This window comes from Astatotilapia calliptera, chromosome 22 (genome assembly GCF_900246225.1).
Source record: "Astatotilapia calliptera chromosome 22, fAstCal1.2, whole genome shotgun sequence".
Classification (NCBI taxonomy): Eukaryota; Metazoa; Chordata; class Actinopteri; order Cichliformes; family Cichlidae; genus Astatotilapia; species Astatotilapia calliptera.
The window spans coordinates 15,686,480-15,694,938 of record NC_039322.1 but is presented as its reverse complement, the minus strand read 5'-3'; the positions used below and the strand labels follow the sequence as shown (position 1 = coordinate 15,694,938).

General features: G+C 42.5%; 1 protein-coding gene across 3 annotated transcripts in view; it reads left to right on the top strand.

Moving 5' to 3' along the window:
• The first annotated feature begins 596 nt into the window (after positions 1 to 596).
• The window catches only part of atxn1a (ataxin 1a), a 101,086-nt gene continuing 93,223 nt past the window's right edge, over positions 597 to 8,459 (top strand). The window contains exons 1-2 of one of the 3 annotated variants that reach the window (XM_026157049.1): positions 597 to 840; positions 6,800 to 6,954. The gene's annotated coding sequence lies outside the window, so the exon portion shown is untranslated. Of the gene's footprint in view, positions 841 to 867; positions 1,187 to 6,799; positions 6,955 to 8,459 lie in introns of those variants that run through there. The other 2 variants (XM_026157048.1, XM_026157050.1) reach the window with 2 other exon arrangements.

Below are 8,459 nucleotides of genomic sequence, written 5' to 3'. Positions count from 1 at the left end.
GGCTGTCAAGGAGTCATTCTGAGAGAAGGGAAAGTGCCATCAGATTTTAATCCACCAAGCAATACCATTTGAAAACCAGCTGGTTGGCAACAGCTTCATTTCTCATCATGACAGTGATCCCAAACACACTGCCAATGCAATAAATACATACCTGGTTAGAAAAAACAAACAATGGAGCATGATCAGTCATGGATTTGGCCCTCAGAGCCCGGACCTCAACATTATTGAAGCAGTGTGGGATCATTTTGACACAGAAATATTGATTAATAGATCCCCCCTTTTTAAGCCTTAAGTATAAATGCCTCAGAATTTTACTTTTGTAATATAAACTCAATGTTGAGCTGTGCGGGGTTGTATTGCAGATAAAGTGTTTACACTGCTGAGAAGCCACTTTTTGAGTGAGGCTGAGTTAAACAGAAATAATAATACTAATATTAACCATTCTTCCTTTCACACAGCGCGCTTTTGCATTTGCTCCTGAAAACGCAGCCCAATCTCCACTGTGAGTAAAACAATCTTACCAATAAAGGAATACTGTGTATTCCCACACTCTGGCAATGTCAGTGAACCTCTCTTGTAGCTCTGTGACTGCTTTCTGTGCTCCGAGCTCTCATATTTTTGCATGAGTAGTTTACAAACTGCTCCAGATTTGAACTTCTCTCTCGCCCTCCCTCCCCCGCTCTCTCTCTCTCTCTCTGAAGGTGGGGGCAGAGAGCTATTAGCTGAGCGCTGCAGACATCATTAGGAGGGGAGACGCTTTCCACCGTCAGCGCCGGAGCAGAGCAGGGGAGCCCTGGCAACAAGGAGAGACACAAACTCAACAGCCCGCTACACCCCGCAGTAAGTCGCACAAAACTATTTCCACAGAGCCGGTTTCGCCAACCTGTCACCGTTTTGACGTTGTCAGTCTTCTCTTTTGGAGCTGGCTAAATTTAAAAAAATGGCTGGAAGAACTGGGAAGGGTGGCGCTGAAGCTCTGGTTTACTTCAAAGCCTTAGAAAATGTTTACTTCGCACTCTGACCTATTTTTAAGTGACCACACAGTACGCGGCCACGAGGGCTGTGGGTGGGTATACTTGTCATTTGGAAACGTCCCATTTAAACAACGCAAAGTGTTGTTTAAATGGGACGAAAGAGGGGCGGAGGTTCGGCTGGATTCTGACCGAGCGAGGAGCGCGTCCGCCGGGTGAGTTGGGAGTCGGGCAGGCGCTGTACTTCCAGTAACTGCGCCACTCGACCTCGGCTCAAAACATTTCCTCTTTGCAGACTATTTCTTTGTCGGACATGTCCGAATAATGTCGCTTCGGGCCACATAGGTCTTCTTCTGAACTCTTTTCTTATTGACAGGGACTGTCAGGGGAAAGCGTTACATTTTTTTTTAAATCTACGTTTCACTATCGCGGAAGTGTTTTCTCCACACGAAAGGAGGCGAACTACTAACCACAGTCCACATGATTTCTAGATAAAAAAAAAAAAGCGTAACCGCAGGTGTTTTGCATGTTTCGATTCTTAGGAAGCATTTATTGTTGCGCACGTAATACTACACAATGTTTTACGTTGCCAGCTGGTTGTAAAGGACATACGGTTTGTGATTGCAGGACTACCCGTGATGTCATTCATCCTAGCATGGACCATTATATAACGGGACTGTAGGGAAGCCTGTGATAGCAAGCTATTTTTACTCTGTTTACACCTCAGAGCAGGGTAGGCTATGCGTCCCAAGTGGTAGCCAATGCTTTCACTCACACTATAGTTTTTTAACGAGCATTCCTAATGGCAGCAGACTGATTGACAAAGTGAATGCTCAAGATTAAAAAAAGAAAAAGAAAGAAAAAAGCTGCGCTTCTTTCCACCAGCTGCATGCTTAAGTCTTCCTCTTTTCTGATGATATCTGTGCAATTTATAGGAAAAACACGAAAAAACAGAAGTGGGTTTGCATTACTTGTTGATTATGTCATTTTCATCTTTGAAGCCTGTCCTGTAGCCTTAAGCAATGAATGACTGGACACCCCATAGAGCGCTTTCAACACAGAGATATCTCAGCAGACAGCTGTGATCGTGGTTAAACTTGCTTTCTATCTAAAAGGCTTGTTTTGCTACTTTTTAAACGTGTTACTGAAAGAAATAGAAAATATTGCAACACCAACAAATTTGAATCTGCAGCTTTCAGTAAAAACACACTTTCTGTTTTATTCCATGGTTCTTGTAATTCACTCACTTGCAGCCACTGTGTGTTAGCAAACACTTGCAGAGTGAACCTATAGAGTCAGTGCAGCCCGTCGGCTCCGGTGTTATTACTTACCTGTTTTATGGTGTTGGACATTTCTGTTAGTGCTGTCGCTAGTTCAAGAACTTCTGTCCTCCGTGGAGGATGCGAGCACAAACGTACGAGTGACCCATTAATTAAATTCCTTGCTTGCTTTGACTCATGCCTGTAAACACATGTTTCAGATTTTATCTGCACTGCCTGTGATTGTTGTTGTCCAAGTACTGAAAGAAATGTGATCTCGTGGTTGCCATAAATCCCATATACAAGCTTCCAACATTTGTGTCAGTGCAGTGAAACACACATTTAGAAACACCTTCATGTGGTACATGGTGTGGAAAAATATTCATAGATCAGTGTGAAGTTACTTTATAATTACTTTTATAGTTTAATAATAAATAATTTGGATTGCTTATTTATTCAGAAAGACAGCAGAAAAAGTGTGAAGAAAAAATAATGCACACTAGTTTGACTTTTGTCTCTTTTCTGTAAAAAAAATACATAATCGACACTGGCCAGCCATTTTTTAGGTACTGGTATTCGGTCAGACCCTTTCGAACACGCAGATCAATGCATTGAGTTGGTGGCATGTGATTGGCTGTTGTATTTGCACTTAACAACATGGCCATTAAGTCTTTATTAACCATACTGAAACTATTATGTATTTTTTATGTGTGACTGGTATTAAATACAGCAGGTTGGAGAAGAGAGGAAGGGGTCGCATCCAAGAGGTACTCGGGAAATACACAGCTCAGCTTCAAATCTTTAACAAGGGATGGATTCATGTATAATGATGGGAAGGATGTGGATAATGAAGTGAGTGGGATCCGGTGTTAGTCCCTGTGGGATGCCATGGAAAGGTCTTTTTAATTGAAATAAATTTCTCTGCTAGCGAGGTCAACTAGAGGCGTCCAGGAACTGTTCACGACTGAAGCTTTATAGATGTTAATCCACCGCGGTGCATTTTTAGCACGCAAATATCCACCGCTGTATGATGGCTGACAGGGTGCAGCGCGAGCAACTGGTTGCCTTTTGTCCCGTCCCCTGCACCTTCCACAGGCAGCAGCTTTGCCTGAACCGCTCAGAATGTTTCTGGTGGTAAGAATGCTTATGGACGGGTCTGTCTCCTGCTGTGTGCTACCTGTGAAAATGAGCAACTTCCGCCAGTGTGCTCACCTGATTCTCCAGACTCTGGTGTTCCGGTGTGAAAACAGCTTATGGCTGGAAGATAGATGCATTATGAATGCTTGAGCAGAAGGGAGGTGTTAATATAAAGGGAAGACGGGCAGATTTTTAGAAGGGAGGTAAGCAGAGGGTGTTGTAGTGATTTAGGTAGAGTGGCAGCGATTTGCCCAGTGCTAATCCAAGACTGTTACCATGAGATGCTGAAAAGTAAACTTAGATTTTGTTGTGCTAGTTACAGTTTGAATTTCAAAGAGTTTTAGATTGAGTTTGTTTGAGTTTCAGAATATTTTTTACCCACATTTCTCCAAAAAGCGTTGCCTTACTTGTAAGGAAAAGTATGAAGCAAAAGTCCAAACTGTTGTACAAGTCGTGCGGCTGTGAATCAGCACGCACGCACACATGCGCACACTTTACCACTGCTGCTATAGCCTTTGATTTGAGCTGCCACTCACTTTCAAATGGTAATGAGTGGCAATTAGAAGCCAATGTCCTAATCACAAGTCATTTAACTGAGCTTGGCTCATTTGCCATATGTGTGCACGGACTCACACCGTCAAACACACATGAATACACACATCTGCTAGATCACGCTAGAGTGTCGTCTTTGGAACTTGCGCTGTGTGTGTGTGTGTGCGCGTGTGTGGAAATGAGCGGGAGATTTTGTGTCAGTGTGTTTGTGTGTGTTTGTGAGAAAGACATAAAGAGAGATCATTTCCAGGTAATGATTGGGTGGAGATTTCACGCCTGAATGAATAAGTGACAGAAATGGTTTAATACTCTGAGTGAATGATGGGTGGGAGGATCAAATAGATCGACAAATGTGCGAAACAGGTGTCTGCGTGTTTCTGTGTGTCTCTATTGAGCCATTATGTGGAACAAAATGCTTACTCTTTACATTGGGTTGCACAGAAAATTTGACAAGTTGCACTGATCCACTTGTAGTGCAAAAATGCCATAAATAAAGTGGGATTTGTCATAGAAATGTATTGTAAATTCTAATTGGCAGTATTTTTATGCCTAAAAAAGACAATAAAATTATCATATAAATTACATGTGATTTTTGAGACTACTTGAGGCTACAAAAAAAAGAAATTTGCAAATTTTTTAAAAATTGTGGCATGACTCTTGAGTTTCGATTTGAAATACGTGGGAAAAGTGTTTCAACCTGAACCAAAATCCTTATCGGGCGCTTAGATCTACCCGTGTAGTTTGGTGCCTCAACCTAAAGAAGCAGTGAGTGAAAATGAAAGTTGAGTTTAAAATCTCACAGTAGAATATCTAAAAGCAAAACTAATGTGTGGTATTCCAACTTCAGTCTCATTTTGCCGAAAGTCTTGTGACTTGTGGTGCCGCTGCGTGCCTCCTAGTGTGGTTTTGTTGTTTACCGCTACAGTTTGCGCCCATGAAGACAAGTCAGTTAATAAACTGTTGTGACTATTGCGCGAACGGCTTCCGGGCAGTGCTGTTCCTGCAACTTTCTCCAGTTTGTCCCTGGGGATCCTCAGCTACTCCCGTGTCAAAGTTGAGCTTAATCTCTCCAGTGGGTCCTACGCTGACCTTTCCCACTTGGCTTTCTGGTAGTTCTCCATCATCAAGCATCCAAATCAGGTGCCAGAACTGCCTTACCAAGCCACAATGTTCAGAATAGTCACTAAACACCTTTATGTCTGTTGCTGTAACACAAAAAAATGTTATTTGCTGTGGGATAATGAAAACGATGCCGCATTCACACCAGACCGCAGTTGCGAGTTAATCTGTGGTTTTCTCCTTTTCTGCTAAAAGTTACCCGAGAAATTGACAGAAAGGAAACAGTGTTGGTCAGAAATGCAGGGGTATAATAAAAAAAAAAAAGCTCAGAAGTGTGGGATCGAATGAGGTGAGCCCGAAAAGAATGACAAAAAGCCAGTGAGGTGAGCTATGAGGGACCAACAAAATAAAGTGTGTGAGGAAAAATGGTTTTAAAAAGGTAGAGAGCAGTGGGTGGGGATGGGGGCAGATCAAGCGATCGAGCTGTCTTGTTGAACTGTGCGGTGTGCTCAGACCTTTTCAGCTTTTCCTTTTATCCTCCTCTATTCACGAGTGCGGCGAGTACACATGCACGCACTCGAGATAAAGGACACATTCACGTACAGTATGCTGCTATTAAGGGGATCAATGAACGTTTCCTTGTGCCAGAACACTTCACCATGTGTTATCATGTTTTTTTTATTGACTAGTGTACAGTCCTGTGTTCCTTAATCTGTCGTTTGTGCCCTTGAATCTGCAGGAAGAGTGAAAAACATGCCACTGTTTGCTTGCGCTATTTGCCAGTATTTGTCCCGATCATAGTTTAGTTTATTAGTGTAGAGCTATCACGACATTAGAGGACCTAAGAAAGGATTGCTCTTGTTTGCCACTTTGCAGCATTCGTTGATCCTTGTGTGTGTGTGCTCAGACATTAGAGCCTTTGTGACCCTGTTTCTATGCTTACCGTCTTTATTTTGAAGTGGCTAATCAATACCAATCTTCTGAATGACCAAGATAGTCCCAGTGCCCGAATGAGCGAACGAGACAGACAGAGGAAGATAAATAGAGGGAGAGAGGACTAAAGCCATCCTACAAACTTGTGTTACGCTGTCGGGTCGATAAGCTGCTGTATGGCTCAATAACCATGTGAAACAGGGAAGCTGGCTTTGGGACTTACTTTGGCTTTTCGCTCTGTAATGGCTGCCAGTGGAGCTGACATGATATAGGGTCGTCTGTTTTCCAGGAAAACGGTGTAAAAGGCTGAAATAGTCTAAACTCCAGGGTGTATAAATAAAAACAGAATAATAGGTAAATGACGAGCACGCAGGCTACGAATTTGAATCTGTAAGCCAGTAAGATCCCCTGAACTATAAATGAAAGGCAGGTGAACATGCAGTAGTTCATTCACCATGCTCCCGCTTGTTATCTCTTTTCCAATAAGGAACGAAAAGTTTTAGTCGTGGGCCTTTTGAATGCTAAAATAAATGAAGGAGAACCAAACAGGTAACGGCTCAGCTATTAGTAGGGAATGTGTATGTGTTATTGGTTTTATATAGGGCGTAACAGAGGAGTGTCTCTTTAAGATGAGGCTTGAAAGAGCCACAAAACATTTGGTGGGATCATTGAAATCTGGTTTTGTTGCTAAAATTGTTAATTTGCTTATTTCAAAAAAATATTCCTACTTATCTCCAAACTACAAAATCCTTCTCTTCTCTTCTCTTCTCTTCTCTTCTCTTCTCTTCTCTTCTCTTCTCTTCTCTTCTCTTCTCTTCTCTTCTCTTCTCTTCTCTTCTCTTCTCTTCTCTTCTCTTCTCTTCTCTTCTCTTCTCTTCCTTATCAAAGGCAGTAGAGGATTACAGAGGGGAGTTGACGCTGACTGGCAGGCAGACAGCTCCTGCAGACTCTTCTTTTCCCCAGCAGAGCTTCAGGCTCGGGACAGGGATAAGCTGACAACCTGGGACACAGCCAGATAGATAGAGAGAATGTTAGGAATTGGGGTAATGTACATTCATTGGAGCACAAATGTAATGAGTTCTACATTACATTCACAAATACTGTTTGGGTGAAGGTTATGGCACAAGGTTAACAACTAATGAATTCTTGTGCTCATTCTGACTTTATTGGAGCTGATTTATGGGGCAGTACTACGTTAATTAATCAAAATACACTGTTACTTGTGCTATAATTGATTACATCAGGTCATGGTTAGCTTTATTAGTCATCCCAGACAGCTGGATAAACCGAATTGGACCATGCCATTCAAATTCTTCCTTTCATCTTTTCAATTACAAAGAACATTATACCCATTCTTGCAAGTCGCTTTTTGTATTCATGCATTCAGTTATGTCATGTAAACCAGTCTAGTATGAGGCAGTCGTTTTGTAATTTCCCATTTGCAAATTAAACCTTAAAGTTTAACAAACTGTAGACCGAGCTGGAAATGAAGGTGTCTGGACATGCAGAGAGTCCATTACATCACGCTAACTTGTTTGAATTGTGAATTCCAGTTAAAGTGACTCTAAGTGCACCTCTATTTTTGCTGGATTTACCTCAGTGGGTAGCAAAAGCCCCATGTCCCCAGTTGCAAAGTGGGTGTGTGGGTATCAACAATGACTTAAGTCTGAGCCAGAAGGATATGCATTGAGTGAGAGGAATTCAATAACAGGAAAATGGCCAGTGATAGAAACAATCCCTGGAATACCAAAACCCACCCTTCACCAGTGTTATTCTTGGCAAAACATTGCTTTCCATTACTACTGTTTACTCCTTGTAAGGCCAGGGTCAGTGCAATGCACCAGAAAACTATGCTGCCTGTCATTTCATTGATGGTCCATGACGTGGCATGTGGAGTAAAGACGAGAATTCAAATAAGGGCTAGATGCTCTCTCTATCCTTTTTTTGACATTGCACCGATATGTAGTAACAAAAAATCATGGTTAAGCATATGGCCTGGGCCATACATGGGCAAACACTTGATAACAGGTCGAGACAAGTCTGTGCAACTAAACCACAAGCAGTATTTAAAACAGTGTCTGCAACACTGAAACTATTTCCTCTGACAAATCTGTGGTGTGGTTTGAATAGAGCTGGGTGCAGTGCTGCATTTCTCTGTCTATCTGTATGTCAGTCCAGCTGGCTCCATGTCTGGCTGGTAGCTGCGGCTTGGCTAGTTCACCTTTATACTGGATGGCTGGCTTTGGGTCAGCCTCATCTGGCTGGACATTTGGCTTGATACTTGGCTGCAGGCTAGCTTTCTGACAAGCTTTCAGGGTACATGTCTGACTGACTGACTCGCTGGCTATTATTTCTGGCCTTTCCTTTAGCTATGTAGTAAGCTCATGACATTGGAACAGGGTCATTTGGCTGTGACAGTCAGGGAGGTGTGCTAAAACACTCCTTCGGAGCGATCCAGGATGATACTTGCCCGGCCGCGATCCCCAGGAGTCCATTCCCAATTACAGTTTCAGGACCTCTTTGGAGAAAGTGTCTTTTCTTTTTGGTT